Genomic DNA, 15,894 nt, shown 5'->3' with positions numbered 1-15,894 from the left:
AGTCTGTTCTTGAACAGGCAGGGATCACCAGTATTGAGGCCATGCAGGGCACGTCTCCAGGATGGAGGATCACCCACTGCCCAGGGCACGTCTCCAGGATGGAGGATCACCCACTGCCCAGGGCACGTCTCCAGGATGGAGCATCACCCACTGCCCAGGGCACGTCTCCAGGATGGAGGATCACCCACTGCCCAGGGCACGTCTCCAGGATGGAGGATCACCCACCGCCTCCCGAAGATTGTGCTCTATGGTGAACTCACCACCGGCTACCACAAAAGAGGAGCCCTGAAGAGGAGATACAAGGACTCCCTGAAACAACACCTCAGCCTTGGCCATATTGACTGCCACCAATGGTCCACTCTGGCCTCCAATAGGGATTCATGGAGACACACCATTCACGACGCTGCTGCTTCCTTTGAGAATGCACGGAGAGTCAGTCTGGAGGAGAAAAGACAACGCAGACAGAACCGTTCCTTGCCAATATTGCCTAAGGAGACGTTCCACTGTGCCTTTTACAACTGAACTTGCCTATCCTGCATTGGCCTTTTTAGCCACCAGCTCGCTTGCAGCAAGTATGGGTAGTGCCCTTCCCAAATCTTCATTTGTGAAGTCTAGCCATGATTGTTTTGTTTATATCTACATGTGTCATTTATTTGCTTGACCATATTTTCTAGAGTTGAGTATCTGCTTTTAAATTATGTTTGCCCCAGAAAATTAAAGCAGCTTGAAGTTAGGTAGAGACTCTAATTTTAAAACTGAAGTGATCAGAAGTAATTCTGCTCATTATAGCTCTGATGCTCTTTATCACTTTTCAGTATTGGAAGTGATGTTTCTTGTGTAATGTTTTCTTTATGCTTTTTTTAGGGCTATTTCATTGTATTACATCTGAGTCCCACGCACTTAAAAATTTCCACATTTGCAGAGAAGTTTCTTCTTTTTTGTTATGCTTATTTAGAAGATGGCTTTGCATTGTCTGGGTGTGGAAGCAACTTACTATATTACCTTTTTAAAACTCTTTAACTCCTATTGTGCTTGATGTGCAGGGGTACAACCACAGTGGCCGTTTGGTATTTTGTTGTGCTGCCATCTGTTGCGTTTAGAAATATTAAGAATTTCTAGAGACAGATCCAAGATACCTTTCTTCCTGTCTTTCAATTGCTGCAGTTCTGCTATTGATTACTAATATGGTGTACATGAAGTGAGAAACTCTTTATTTTCCTCAGGTTTCTGGTTTTTCTCTTAAACTGCAAGTACCTGCTCCTAAGTAAGGTTTTATAAACTGAGAGAAAGGGTGATGCAATTTTGTGATAGTTATTACTGGAATGAACATTGTTGCTCAATATTATTTATTTGTTTGTTTGTTTTTTCTTTATTTTATTGCTATGTTGTATGTGATATAACAGGATTTCTTTCATGGTTCCACAGAGTTTTAGCTTTTTTAATTTTGTCTTTTAATTTTTATTTTAAATTAAACTGAGAATGCTTGGGTTTGGATACACATAATAGACACTTTGACTAGTAACGGACCAGGCAAGTAACTTTATTTTAAAGCAGAATTTATTATGAGCTGTTCATTGATGTGTTTGCCAGTTGCATGTTCAAAAAATATTTTGTATGTGGTGGTGACCACGGTTAACCAAAGTATGCTTTTCCAGAGAAATTTAGAAATACTTCTTGAAGAGCCACTCATCTTCTAGCAAGAGCTGCATTTAAATATTTCACTGTGTCATTAGGATACAGTTGAGCAAACAATGTGAGAAGCAATATAACTCTGGTGCCTGAATGTAAATATCTGTCCTATCTCCTCTCAGTCAGCTGTTTTTTTCTGGGCTGAAGAGGTGTCTATGATTTTATTGCTGGTTGTACAGAATCTCTTCCATCTTTCACTACCCTTTTCCCTCCTCTCTAGGCTTTATCCACTCTTCTACATTCTTTTGAAGGTGAGGAAGTGAATATTGCAACTGCATGCAGTTTAAGGGTGGCAACCACTGGAAATTTAAGAAAGTCTGTAATAATGTTCTATCTCTGACAAAGTTCCTTCTTTGTTATTCCGAACATCTGATTTACTCCTTAGACCATGGCTGGACTCTGAATTGATGTACCTTTATTTATTATAGCCCAAAGCCTTTTCTGTGAATATCAAGGGCTATCTCAGAGAACATAATTTTGTTTCAGGGCAACAATCTGGGTTTTTGGTGTGTGAGAGCTCTCTTCAGATATAGTTATATTTAGTCTTCTAATGAATCCTGCAGAAGTCCTCTGCAGTTCTTCAAAGATGTCTTATATTTTTCCTCTGCTGAAATACTTTGCATTATCAGTGATTGTGGTCTTACTCGTCTCCTTTCTCAGTTTCTTTACCAGTCTATCCAACAGCAGTGATCCTACCACAAATTCCCACACAACCCCACTGATGTCAATCTCCATGACAAAAGCATATATTTTCCTTTCACTTCCTGTCTTTTCATCAATTATTTATCCATGCAAGATTCCTTTCCTCCCATGCCATATGTAATTTACTTTTTAAAGAGCACCCAGTGAAACCTTTCAACTAAAGTCTCTTATGAATTCAGACTGCCTCAATTAATTTGGATCTGCATTATAGCTAGGCTTGCTGAAATTTTCAGAGGAATCCAGTGATTCTGTGACATATTATTTTCCTTTTCTAGAAAAACTTGAGGTCTTTTCCCTGTAATGTCATATTGAGTCAGGTGACCACACTTCTGCATTTTATTTATGCCATGTATTATGATTTTCCCACTGTGAATGCCAGGCTTAGAAACCTATAGTTTCCTGAGTCTCCTTGGCTATTTTCCAGTTCTCTTCTATAGCGTGACCAGCAGGCCCAGGGCAGTGACCCTTCCCCTGGACTCTGCATTGGTGAGGCCACACCTTGAGTGTTGTGTTCAGTTCTGGGCCCCTCAGTTCAGAAAGGATATTGAGGGGCTGGAGCGGGGCCAGAGAAGAGCAACAAGGCTGGTGAAGGGACTGGAGCACAAGTCCTATGGGGAGAGGGTGAGGGAGCTGGGGGTGTTCAGCCTGGAGAAGAGGAGGCTCAGAGGTGACCTCAGCACTGTCTATAACTACCTGAAGGGAAGTTCTAGCCAGGTGGGGGCTGGTCTCTTCTCCCAGGCACTCAGCAATAGGACAAGGGGGCACGATGGGCTCAAGCTCTGCCAGGGGAAATTGAAGTTGGATATCAGAAAAAAATTCTTTACAGAGAGAGTGCTCAGGCATTGGAATGGGCTGCCCAGAGAGGGGGTGGATTCACCATCCCTAGAGATTTTTAAACACAGATTGGACGTGGCGCTGGGTGCCATGATCTGGTAAATGGACTGGAGTTGGACCAAGGGTTGGACTCGATGATCTTGGAGGTCTTTTCCAACCCAATCGATTCTATGATTCTATGATTCTATGAAAGCTGTTTCAGGGAAGAGGTTAGGAGTTTAGCTATTTCATTTTTAAGATCCCTAGGTGAAACCACCTGGCCTTGGCACTTTGTTTCCTTTCTTTTTATTGATTTCTTACACAACCTCTCCTGCCACTGTTTTATCTCCTGTTATGCCCCTGCCCAAAAAAAAATAAAATAAAAAAAAGCTCAACAAGAAATACAGAAAACACTTTTTCTGATATGTGTTTTCTTCTTACACAGCAGCTTTTATATGGTGTTCTTTTACTGTTCTTTAAGGTTCTCTGGTATGTTTCTTTAGTAATTCCATATTTTTTGTCTCACCTGGAAACTAGAAAATGTGTGAACTGGCCCAGTAATGAGGGGAAAAAAATTAAAGGCCTATGATATTTTATTCTGGGAATGTGTAAGAAGCAGTTAGACTCCATGAACAACAAAAACCTTTAATCTCCACTGTCACATAGTCACTGTAGTATTACTGGTCTAAGAGACAAAAATAGGATTCTGTGTAAAGATGAAAGAAATCTATTTTGCATGTGTTTGTGGTTGAACTCCAGCTGGAAACTAAGTACCCCTCAGCTGCTTGCTCTCTTCCCCCACCCTTGCCATGTTAGGATGGGGAGGAGACTTGGGAAAAGGTAAAAATTGAGATAAGAACAGTTTAACAACAACAAAATATCTGCTAATGAACTGCTTAAAAATGGTCACTTCTTTAGATTTCAGGAGGAATGCCTTGCAGGTTGCATACTGATTTGTAAGGAGAATTTTCTCTCAGGCAAGCCTAGTGTACTATTAACTTATAATTCTTTTCTTGCAGTTGAGAAAATTATCATCCTCTCCTTTTTTTTTTTTTTTTGGCATCTTAAGACTTTATGCCACTTATGTGACATATAAAATAAGAGTTGTAAATAGCATTTTTATTGAAGCCTTTGGATAAAAATGTGTTATAAAGGAGATTCCCATTCTGGGAAATCAGCTTGAGTAGTTGCCTCTGTGAAGTGCATGTCAACTTGCATGCAGTATAGCAAAAAAAACCAAAAACAAAACAACAAAACAAAACAAAGAGGAATTAGAATTCTCTGCACAATTACAGGGTTGAGATCTCACTGGGATAACAAAGAAATAGTAGGGGAATTCACACTACAGGAGAATTACAATTAGGGTCATTAGGAAGAGCAGGGTGGGAAGTCAAGGAAGTGTCCCTCTTTATCTGAGACAGTAGCAAGAATCTCTTGAGCTCTGCCTGGGGACAGGTGAAGAGTCAGCAGAGGGATGTTTATTTAGGATGGAGGGCAGACTAACGTGAGTGATATTGTGGTGGGGATTTGCTACAGACTACCTGATTAAGACAAAGAAGAGGCATTCTTCAAACAAGTCAAAAAACCTCATTCACCCCCTGGACATCATGGGGACCATGAATAATTCTGGTATCTGCTGGAAGGGCAAACCTGCAGAGCACAAGGAATCCATGAGATTTCTGGAGTTCATTGGCGATAGCTTCCTGACGCAGATGTCTAAGGAAATGATGAGGGAAGACAATTTTCTGGACCTTACACTGACAAATAAGGAAGGACTGGTCAGAGATGCCAAGGCTGGAGGCAGCCTCAGCTGCAGTGACCATGAATGGTCGTCCTCAAGGACATTGGGATCCTCAGGTACAAGAAGCTAAATATGAGCCAGCAATGCACTCTCATGGGAAAGAATGTCATCATTCTCCTGGCTATAGTGGGAAGGGTATTGACAGCATGTCAAGGGAGGTGATTTTCTCTACTTGCAGTAGTGAGGTGACACCTGGAGTGCTGAATTTAGGTCTGGGTTCTCCAGTGCAAGAGGCACATGGGCTTACTGGAATGAGTCCAATGAAGGGTCATGAAGATGACAAATAGGCTGAAGGATCTAATGTGAAATGAGAGGCTGAGAAAGCAGGATACGTTCACCTGGAGAGGAGAAGGCTCAAAGACAATCTTGTTAGGTGTAAAAGGATACAGCCATGCTCTTCTGAGTGCTGCCCAGTGACAGGACATGAGGCAATGGGCACAAATTGAAATGCAGAAAATTCTATCTAAAGAAGAAAAAGCCAAACAACCCTGTTCAAAAAACAGTACAGCTTGCTCAGGAAGGTTTTGGAATGTCCATTCTTGGAGATATTCAAAGCCCAAGTGAATATGGTGCTGGCCAACCTGCTTTAGATTACCATCCACTTAGTAGCAGGATTGGACAAAATGATCTCCAGAGGTTGCTTCCAACCTCAACCATTCTGTGTTTCTCTAGTGGAACATGAGACTAAATGACTTACTGCAGTAGGCACACCGTGTTACTTGTCTGACTCCTGTTATGGGGACTTCAGTTTCAAAATAATTAAAAAGAGGAAAGATAATTAAATGTCTTATGAGAAGGATATATCTTCTGAAAATGAGGAGTCTAACTGAAGGAGCTTCCATCAAAAGCATTTTAAAATTCTGAACTAATATTTTAATTGGATATATGAAATACAATATCATTTTGACCTACATCATAGAGGACTCGTGTTTGATAATGTGATTCAAATATTGCCAACAATATTACACTTTGGGGCAAAAACTTTCAACTCAACAGTTTAAAGTATGTAGTTTATTTTAGTGGGGAAACACAGTTTCTAATGTTATTTTCTGCCTTTGGAAAACCTAAAATTTAGGTTTGAAGATTTATTTAAGATTTATTTAATCCACTGAGGCTTTTAAATTATTTTTCCCTTGGCTTTTTTCTCCACGATAAATCATAGTGTGATTTATTGTGCTTATTTGTACTTCAGTTTGCATTTTTTTCTGAATCTAGGTTTGTGTTTTTCTAAGAAGAGGAAGGGAGAAAAGTCACTCTAAGAAGGAAGGCTAAGTGGATTAGTGATGTGCTGGTTTTGAAAGTAAAAGTAAAAAGAGCAAGGCAAGGCAACTAGCACGAAAATGAAATAAAATAAATCATAAGATATAATCTGTGGAAAAATTGAGGTTTTAAATTTTTAGGTGTGCAGACTTCATTTTTTCTTACCAAATTTGATCTTAACTGATGCTAGTTTTGTTTCTTTCTGTTTCTTTGTTTGGTTTTTTTTTTTTGTCATGTGTCTGACATTCACTTTGCTATGTCACTGACATTCTGTGTGTGCTTTCTGCCCATTTACACACAAGTAGTTGCATTAAAACTCTTGGGTACTGACAAGTTCTAATGGCATGACACAAAATGCTCGATTCTTTTGAAATCATGTTACTTTTGTTACAGTGGTAACGAATGAATCCTTCTCAGGAGAGATGTCCAATGCTCAGATCAGAAAAAAAAAAAGTTGTGAAATCTTCAGTAGTGTATTTCAAACTACTTTGACCAGAATTACTAGACTATATTCTTAAATATTCTAAATTCCAATCGTGCAGTTTTATTTGCTGCCTTAGTAAGCAGGGCATATTTGATTCCTTTCTATAGTTTTTCTTTAAATAATGGTGATGTGCTAAATTTATTTCCCCATGTAATGGGAACTTCTTGAACTTCTTGATTAGCCAAGTAGGTGTCTAAAATGATAAATGGTAGCTGTTAAGTGTATATTAAATGTATAACAATTAGAGTGTAGGAGTGAAGTAGATTAAAATGTGAAATTTGCAATGCTCTGATGTGGAAAAATATCTCATTCATCTGACTTAGAAAATCATATTTCACATCAGAACTCATCTGATTTAACATGACAAAACTCCTCATTGTTTGTTATAAAGATCGGGAAGTATTAAGGTGTTTGCAGTCAAGTTCTAATGTTTTCTTCATTTGTAATTTCTGTCCTCTAAACAGGTTCCTGGGGACAGATTCTTGTTTGCTTCTAGTAGGAAAGATGTAAAATGAAAGATGTGAGCCTTCCCTTGGCTCTAATTATCTAGGGGAATACTTTCTGTAGAATTCCTGAATACTTCCTTTGAATATCCTCTTTGCTAAGCAAACTCTCTTGTTACAAGAAATTCTGGGGAAGGCACAAACCCACAAATCTAAGTGATCTGCTCTTCTTTATGGAAAGCTTGCTGCTAATATTTTCAGACAGACAAGCTGTTGTCTTGGCTGTTAGTTCAGGACAAATAGACCTTTATTTTTAAAAGAGCCTTAGAAAATATTTACCGTCATGTACATCATAGATTGTTATTTAAGAGTATTTCTTTACAGCTTCAATCCTAATCTGAGTTTTATCTAATTCTTGAGTTGGATACCCTTGAGATGTGTTGGAAAAGCTCTACCAGTTTCACTTCTGGAACCATGTAAAAATTGCTGGAGACAAACAAAGGAAAAATAAAAGGATGAACACAAAGAACAAAAAAGGTAAATGGAATATGTACATTACTCTGAAATGTTTTCTGAGATGAAGTTGTTCAAACATTAAACTGCCATGAGAGTGGATAGCTCCCTGTGGAGGAGAGGGAGCTTTGCAGAATAATATGCAGACATGATAGTAATTATTATTTAACAAAATCACAGACATTTTGATATTTTTTTTTTTAGTTTGAGGTTGAATAGTCCTGTACTTCAGTAATCACATAATCTTTGAAAACAGCCGGTCCCAGCGGCCCCAGCGCAGGGCAGACCCCTCAGCCACGGGTGGGGGGGGTGAGAGCCCCGGGGAAAGCCTGGGCAAGGCAGGGCAAAGCCTGGGCAAGGCAGGGCAAAGCCTGGGCAAGGCACGGCAAAGCCTGGGCAAGGCAGGGCAAAGCCTGGGCAAGGCAGAGGAAAGCCTGGGCAAGGCACGGCAAAGCCTGGGCAAGGCAGGGCAAAGCCTGGGCAAGGCATGGCAAAGCCTGGGCAAGGCAGGGCAAAGCCTGGGCAAGGCAGGGCAAAGCCTGGGCAAGGCAGGGCAAAGCCTGGGCAAGGCAGAGGAAAGCCTGGGCAAGGCAGGGCAAAGCCTGGGCAAGGCAGGGCAAAGCCTGGGCAAGGCACGGCAAAGCCTGGGCAAGGCAGAGGAAAGCCTGGGCAAGGCAGGGCAAAGCCTGGGCAAGGCAGGGCAAAGCCTGGGCAAGGCACGGCAAAGCCTGGGCAAGGCAGAGGAAAGCCTGGGCAAGGCAGGGCAAAGCCTGGGCAAGGCAGGGCAAAGCCTGGGCAAGGCACGGCAAAGCCTGGGCAAGGCAGGGCAAAGCCTGGACAAGGCAGAGGAAAGCCTGGGCAAGGCACGGCAAAGCCTGGGCAAGGCAGGGCAAAGCCTGGGCAAGGCAGAGCAAAGCCTGGGCAAGGCACGGCAAAGCCTGGGCAAGGCAGGGCAAAGCGCTGCCCGGCAGCCAGGGCTGAGTGAGGGCAACTGGGGGAGAGACAGCCCTGTGAGCCCCGAGGGCAGAGCGGGAGGACAGACCCGGCAGGGATGGCCCTGATGTCCCAGGAGAGAACCTGGTGGGGCCACTGTTTCCCTACAGCCCCTGGGAAGGACCATGCCAGCTGTTAAAAGCTTCTGCTGGCAGCCCTATTGAGGGAATTTTTTAAAACGTGGGCTTTGTTTGTCGTTTTGTTTGTTTGTTTGTTTAATTGGGAATAATTCTTTATATACCTGAGATTCTGAAAATAGGGAGATATTCATGATGCACTTCTGATTGCTTGGAAACAATGTGCACAAAGGGTAGTTGGCCTAAACTCAGCCAATGCTCAACAAAAGTAATAGTAAAGTAAAATAAAAGTTAAGACTTTTCTTCAGAAATACAAGTTTTTTGAGGAGGGGAGAATAAAGACAAAAGAGAGACGGAAGAAACATGAAAACAAATATCAAAATAACACCTTGGAGTGTTTGATGAACATGTCATCAGTGGCCGTTCCAACTTTCTGAGCCAAGGCAACTTGCTCCCAGAATCAATATCCCACTCTGTAATGCTTTTCTGCTGTACGTTGCACGGGTTAGAAATTAAACAGAGCATTTTTCTTTGCTTATTATATCAATTAAACCAGTCGCCTTACTGTCTCACTTGCAGGATGATTATGCCTAGTGGTGAGCTAATAAAGCCTTTTCAAATTAAGCAGCTGTTTGAGAAATGGTTAAATCATGACATTCACCTGGGAAGAAAAGCAGGACACTTTCTGTACTGAAGAAAGGGTGCTCTTACAAAGGACTGTCAGATGTGGCTTTCCCTTAAAGGATTTACATCAGAAAAATCCCACTGGCTTCAGCGTGGCTGGAATCTCAGAGGGAGAGGGTGACATATATTATGTTTTATAGGAAAAAAACAATGAAACAAGCAAAAAAAAAAAAAAAACCAAACCCCAAAACCCAAAACAAAAGAAACCCACTAAATACCAAACCACCATCAAGAAATAAATAAAAATGAAAATCAGCCTCAGATTTGTGAGGTATGCTGGGAAAATAACCAGCTAATCCTGGTTAACATTTAATATTAGTTAACATCAATATAAAATACAGAAAATTAAAGTTGAGAGGAATGAAGAGAACCATATTTAGTCAGTCATATGTCCTTTTGTCTAGAAGCTGATTGGGAGGACAATACTACATTGAGACAGTTATACTGTTACACTGAGGCACTATGTCTGGTATAACAGAAAGAATTCCTTAAGTAGGAATTTGTTGTGGAACAATACAAATCTTCTCAGAGAGTTACAGTGATGCAGATAAACAGTTGAACTACAGATTAAAAAAATACTTAAACAATCGGACTCTAATAATAGTCTAGAACAATTTTTTTTTTTTTGACAAAACTTGTTTGTGAACAACCCTTTAAAAAGAAGAAAGGAAAAACTTATTTCAGGTATTTGTGCCAGAGGAATTTAAAAAATTTTGTTACAATTGCAGCAACATAGCAAAAATAAATTAGTCACTGAAGGATCTTAGGATGCTTCCAAAGATAATATTTTTTAAGTTAAAATTTTATTTTACACTATTAATTTAGTCAAAATCTATTAAAACTAATGACCATTCAACATAGATTTTTAGTTGGATCAAGATCTTATGAATATTGTTTGTGATTATTGTAGAAGTGAATACTCTCTCCAAGTACTCCTGATAATATAGCAACCATTTTAAAAAGTATTTAATATATAGATTTCCCCAAAGCAAACATTCTATAAAGTATATTTGTCTTCAATCCTATAACAAGTCACACAACTAGTTACAGTCTAATGACACAAATGTGTGCATGGAGGGTAGCCATGCCAAGGATATTTTCTGTTGCTCAATGCCCACACTTCACCAGGAAAACTTTGGCTTCAAGAAATGAAAGGAAATCTGCTCTTCCTCCACTGACATTTAACCTGATGCCGAAAGGTTTTTTTTTAATTTTTCAATTTTCATATTTTGTAGATTTTAGGAACACAGTAGATGTAATGCTGTAGATTTTAGTGAATTAATATTTAGCAGCTTGTAGCACAAAGTCCTTCTATCTCTACCCCTGCTCCAGAACAGGCAGCTGAGATCTGCCAGCTATTTAGTCTCTTCCTCAAGGTACAGGATTAAAGAATATCAGAGAGAACATAAACATGGAGCAGCGTGACCCGAAGCCCTGGAGAGCGTCCAAGAGACCTTTGTGTGCTGAAGAAGAGGAGGTGGATGAAGACAGAGGGTCCCAACGACCCCAGCCCCAATTCAACAGGGGTGGGAGCTGGGAGGGGACAGAGGTGGAACTGGACATGTGGACAGCAGTGATTGGATAGGTTATATTATAAAAGCTCTAGAACTCAGAGCTTGCATGAGCACACGTCGGTGTATTCCTGGATGAGCGGGGCTGCTCATTAAAGTGCCTGCACATTCTCTTATCTCCTACACAACTGGGCTTGGAGTCTTTTTTACAGACTTTTACGGCAACAACCTACATTCTCTGGTACATGTTGATGCCCTCAGCACCAAAATTTTTCCTCGGGATTTCCAGTCATGGTAACCCCACCAGATATGTTACATGCTGACAAATTGAAATCTTGGAACTACTCTGTAAACAAGGGTCGTGCAAAATGTCCTGCAGAGTCACCATTGCTGGTAAAAGTGGGCTCTGCAGTCCTGTTGCTGTGTGATCCATGCAGCTCCTCAGGGTGCACGAAGAGGACAACGGGCAGCACTGAGAAAAATGAGAAAAAACTGTTATGGGTTCCCCTAGGTGGGCCTAGATTTGGGCTCTGAAGTCTGGACTAGGCCGAAGCTGTCAGCTGACCTGAGCTGGGCTGAGCTGACAGCTGACCTCTTCTAGCCAGTAATTTTGTATTCCATACTACATTATGACATCATCTCCAGGGCAGTAGGAACCAGTGTGGGAGTGGTTAAGGCAGTCACTTCTCAGCCTCCTCTTGGGAGGACGCACGATGCTGTCCCAGGGGGGATGGAGAGGACCAGGCCCACCACTGGCTCACAGGGTACCTCAGGAAAGTAAAATGTGTTGTTCTGGGTCTCTCCTTTCTGCTTGGGTTTGTCTCCCTGGGGAATAAGCTTCTTCTTAAGTAATGTGGAGTTAGGACAGTAGAATTTGTGTGTTCGTTAAGAAGTTGAGGTGGGGAACTTGTTGTTGCAGACTTGTGTGAGTGTATATTTGTACTCTCTTCTAATTGTCTCTTTCTTTCTGTGAAAAATATATGTAGATTTAGTATAAATGCAGTTTGAAGTGTTTTTTTCTTTCCCCTCTCTTTTCCTCCCTTTCCCTGGTGTTAGGAGGGAGGCTTTTCTCTCTGTGCTTGGGGGGGTTGGCAGTTGCTTATCTCAAACCGAGACAAAAACACAAACTGAAAATACTTCTTTGTTGTTGGTATTGAATTGTGGTCTACTAATCACAAAAGTAATCAGCAAAAGATCAAACTCTTGACAGCAAGAGTGCTTTGGATACAAAGAAAGAACTGCCATGGATTAAGAATCAGTTACAGTGATGGCATAACATCTCTGTGAAAGAAGAGTCTTCTCTTGTCCAGGATACTTTCCATGCCCAGGCAAGGGATCTGGAGGTTATAAAGCTAGAATGAGCTACAGTGGAGATCTGATTTTCCTCCCATATAGTGCATGGTATAGAAACTTCAAATACTAATTCCTGTTTGAAGTTGAGCATATTTGCAAAGTGTAAAAGTCTAGACTCATTTTAGAAGTCCTCAGGAATAGAGAACTTGTGATAGTCACTACCAAATTCAGGACTGTATTAGGAGAGGTTCACATAACTTTAAATTTGCCCTTGCTTCATTTGGTACATCCCTGTGTTAGAAACATGTCTTGCCCTTCACTTCAGTTTGCACCAGAATCTCCTTACTGGCTCTCTTGTCTTGGCAAGCAGACTTTTTTTGTCTCATTTTTTATTTGATCTCAGACTATAAGTTGGCTATTTTTATCACTACCTCTACTTGAAAGTAAAAATAAATGACACGTTCTTCATAGTTAATACAATGTACAATTTGCTTATTTTTTGATAATGCAAGCATTGGTACTCATTTATCCATTAATGTTGGAAACCAGGTTTGAACATCAAATAAACCATTTACTCTTCACTGATTAAAATTTCTAGAGAAATGCTATAAAACAGCTTACAGTTTTGCAGTTTTGTTTACATGAAATTTAAAAAAAAAATTACACCAAATGTTGTTTGAAAGTCTTTTTATTTTTGAGTATAATCAGTAGATTTCAGACATAGGTTTTTAGTGTAGAGTTCAGTGACTATCAAAGCACTGTAAGCATATTTGCATTTAATTAATTCTATCAAATACCATATCAGCAAACAAATGTGTACATATCTGCCAGAAATTCCAGAAGAAAAATAATTACATATTTGTAAAGAATGACAGTGATTGTAATGTACTTTGAATTTATTAGACATGAATAATAGAAATCTTAAAGTTCACATAAGCAAGATATGTGATTTTTCTGAGAAACTGTAAAGCTTTCAGGGTGGAAATCTATTTCCCATATGTTGAGAAGCTTTTATGGTAAATATTCAAATGCTTAAGAGGGCACAGTAGAAGAAACACCAAGTTGAGTATGCATTTTAATTATAAGAAATTAATACAGAAATTGTAATCATGTAGCAAAAAGAAGAATACTTCAGAAACAAGTGAGGAAAAAATTAAATTCTTTGGTACCCTTGCAAAAGTATATTTTATAAGTAATTTGGGATTCTAAATACAGGCATAATTAATTCAGAATATGCATTCGGTTGAAGATGAGTGACTATTTTGAAATCTCATGTGAAGTATCAGAATGTTTTACACTTCTTTAGATTTGTCTTATGAAAATACACATACATATGCACATATATATTCATATATATACACAGGTATATATGCACAGATATATACATATACATACATACATATACAAATAAATACACATGTGTATGTATATATATATACATATATATACATATATTTGTGTATATATACTGAGGAATTAGGAATTCCCTTGACAGAGCTGCGTGGAAGACTGACTAGTCAAATGAGTTAAAAAAGTTAGAACTATTTGGGATTGATATTCCTTAAGAGTACCCATGGGAAAAAGTTAGTTTATAATGAATACCAGTCATTATATACTCAAAGAATTAGTCCTTAACTAGCTTGTCTTTGATTGGTGGTGTGTAAAGCTCACCAGAGGGCTGATGCTGGCTCTCAGTTCTGACTGATGTCTTTGGTCCTAAGTGGTCTTAGTTGTGGAGGTTGAGATCATCAGGCCTGAGAGCAGGAAACAAAATGTACATAATTTTTCTTCTTTCTCCTCCCTCACTCAGTACTGGGATTTTTTGATTGGTTGATTTTTTTTGTTTGGTTAGTTGGGGTTTTCTTCAGGGGGAGGGGCAAGGTTGGGGGGATTTTTTTGTTTGTTTGCTGGCTTTTGATTTATTTGGGGGGCATTTTTTATACTGCTTGCATCCTCAAAAGGATAGGTGAATATCCACCTGTTCCAGGTCTGGTTCATTTCTTGTTTTGATTTTGCCAGATGCCTTTCTTGCTTCCTCTAAATCTTTAGTTCTTGCACATTTTAACAGCATGCACATTTTTCTGCACTCTGCTTGCACAGCCACACCACAGGACCTGTTACTATGATCTTGCTTAACCAACATCTGCTTTACAGGCGCACCAACCCCCTAATATTTTTGAATGCACATTATGGAGCTCCTGGACCTCATTCTCTGCCAGGACTACTGATGTGCCCAGATTGTGGTGTCAGCCTTGTCTGAGCACTCTCAGGTCACAGCTGCTCTGAATGTTGAAACAGAGGAAGCTTTCACTCAGTAATAAAATGAATCTACTCAGAATCAAACACAGCTTTAGAAACCGGTAAGTGGACAAGAATTGCTCCTACATAATTTCAATAGAAAGATTGTTCTGCCTTCACATCCATCCCTACTTATCAGCTTTTTCTTATCAATTTATTTTTGGGTTTATGTATCCCCTGCATTTTTAATACCTTCTATGGCATTTGGAAAAAGTTGCAAGTAGTTCAATAGACATTCACTTATGTATATTCCTCCCTCAAAAGACATGACAGATTTGGAATTGAGTGGTCTGAACATTTTAAATCATATTTAAGAATGTTTTATCTACACAAATTAGTCCGCTACTGGTGGTATTTATTGTAGCTGGTTTTCCTCTGGTTTTTTTTTTTCCATTTCTCCTGCCCTACTCCTACTGACCACTATCTCTGATTACTACATAAGAAAGATTATAGCAGAACTTAGATATGAGTATTCTATTATAAAGCACCTTTTACAGTGACAGTTATATAAATTAAATAATTATCTGGATTTTAAAGAATATTAGACTGATTTAATACTGCTGTAGTTTTCTTCACTCAGGAATGTATTTTTGCATTTTAATGATTCTACTTTGGGTATGTTATCCAAAAGCTGAGATGTTTTGTATATAAGGTTGACCTATCGACAGCCTGCTTCCATTTCTCACAATGTTATGGAATCTTGTCCTTTGGAAATATCTTACTCCTATAAAGAGAAAAGTATATTCAATATTTTTTGCTATCTTCCATGGTTCCATTTCATGTCTAAGACAAGAGTGTTACTTCTCCGGTATGACTTTGCCAGAAACTTGCTTTTCTAAGTTTTTAACTTGCTAAGATGCTACTCACTGCCAGAATTTTGCTGTGGAATTTTAAAGATCATGAGTGTCATTTGTGTTTCTAATTGCTTCTCTTTATTTCATAAGTGAGCAGTAGAGAAAATATTTTGGGTGATTCAGCCTTTGGAATCCAGTCTTGTTGGCATGAATATTATGGTGCCTTTCATTAAAGGTTAAACAAAAAATCTTCAGAAATCATGTGGGTAGGAGACAGTAGATTGGGTAATGGGAAGGAATGTTAGGAATTACAGTGTGCTGAATAAGCAGAAAGCACATTTTTCCATATAAACTCAGAGTGCTTTCAGGGCTTTTTCAGGTGTGTAGTATATACAGTAAATGCCAAGTCAGAAGCCAGAAGAATTCTGGATCCTGTCAGCAATGTTGACCTAAAACATACAGAAGATTTTTGTGAGGAATCATAGTGCTGTAATCAGTTTAACTGACAGTGACATGTTTTGTTTTATCCCAAGTTGTGA

Source organism: Pithys albifrons, chromosome 4 (assembly GCF_047495875.1).
Source record: "Pithys albifrons albifrons isolate INPA30051 chromosome 4, PitAlb_v1, whole genome shotgun sequence".
Taxonomy (NCBI): Eukaryota; Metazoa; Chordata; class Aves; order Passeriformes; family Thamnophilidae; genus Pithys; species Pithys albifrons.
The sequence above is the reverse complement of the archived record's forward strand: the minus strand, read 5'-3'. Positions refer to the sequence as shown.